Source organism: Tachyglossus aculeatus, chromosome 21 (assembly GCF_015852505.1).
Source record: "Tachyglossus aculeatus isolate mTacAcu1 chromosome 21, mTacAcu1.pri, whole genome shotgun sequence".
NCBI lineage: Eukaryota > Metazoa > Chordata > Mammalia > Monotremata > Tachyglossidae > Tachyglossus > Tachyglossus aculeatus.
Window position 1 is genome coordinate 8,712,040 of NC_052086.1, and position 1,183 is coordinate 8,713,222.

Here is a 1,183-nt window from a genome sequence, read left to right on the forward strand (position 1 = left end):
CAGAGACTGCATCTGATCTGATTATCTTGTATGTACCCCAGGGCTTAGAACAAGGCAGGTGGGAGGGGAGTGAAATGGGGTGGGGTGTTGGGTCTTCACCACCCCACCGATAGCCAGCTCTTCTTCCAGATTCCTGCTGGGCCTTGTCTCTACCGCCCTGGGTAAGTCTCTGGCCCTGTTTTTCTTTTCTTTTTTTTATGGTATCTGTTACTGTGTCAAGCCCTGTTCGAAGTGCTGGGGTAGAAACCCGCTGAACAGGTTGAACACAGTCCCTGTCCCACATGAAGCTCACAATCTTCATCCCCATTTTACAGATGAGGGAACTGAGGCACAGAGTAGTGAAACATCTTGGCCGAGGTCACACAGCAGATGAGTGGCAGAGCCGGGATTAGAATCCAGGTCCTTCTGACTCCCAGGCTCTATCTTTAATGGCATTTGTTTCTAGACTGTGAGCCCGTTGTTGGGTAGGGACTGTCTCTATATGTTACCGACTTGTACTTCCCAAGCGCTTAGTACAGTGCTCTGCACACAGTAAGTGTTCAGTAAATACGACTGAATGAATGAATGAAGTGCTTACTCTGCGACAGGCACTGTACTAAACTCTGGGGTAGATACAAGCTAATCAGGTTGGTCTTCAGCCCCATTTTACAGATGAAATGTAAAAATGAGATGAGGGAACCATTGGAGTTTCCGGCTTTCTCCAGAGCCCCAGGTAATAATAATAATAATAATGCTACTTAGGCCCCTCTCAGGGTCGCAATTGGAGACTTTCAAGTCCTCTACCAGTCTTGGCTAGGGGAGGGAGAGTCAAGCAGAGGCATACTTATTCCATTCCTAGCTTGGGCAGTGGCTAGCAAGTGGAAGGCAATCTGCTACAAATCAAAACTCAGCCGTGCTGGGCAGCAGCAGCACAGGAGAGAGTGGAGGGCAGACTCGAGTTTACTGCGCGGAAGGCGGCAGTGGTAAACCACGTCTGGATTTTTACCACGAAAACTCTAAGGATACACTACCAGAACCATCGCAGATGAAGAGCAGGGTGTTCTGGGAGAGATATGTCCGTGGTGTCACCGTGGGTCGGAACCGACTCGACGGCATAAGACAAGACTTCTAAAGTGCTTACTACGTGCGCTGTTCTAAGCACTGGGGTAGATACAAGTGAATCAGGTTGGACACAGTCCCTGTC

The 1,183-nt window shown here is 49.3% G+C and overlaps 1 non-coding gene across 1 annotated transcript; it reads left to right on the forward strand.

Moving 5' to 3' along the window:
* The first annotated feature begins 742 nt into the window (after window positions 1-742).
* LOC119943107 lies at window positions 743-880 on the forward strand. The gene has a single exon (XR_005455587.1). It is a non-coding gene; the product is annotated as a small nucleolar RNA SNORA7 (small nucleolar RNA).
* The last annotated feature ends 303 nt before the right edge of the window (window positions 881-1,183 follow it).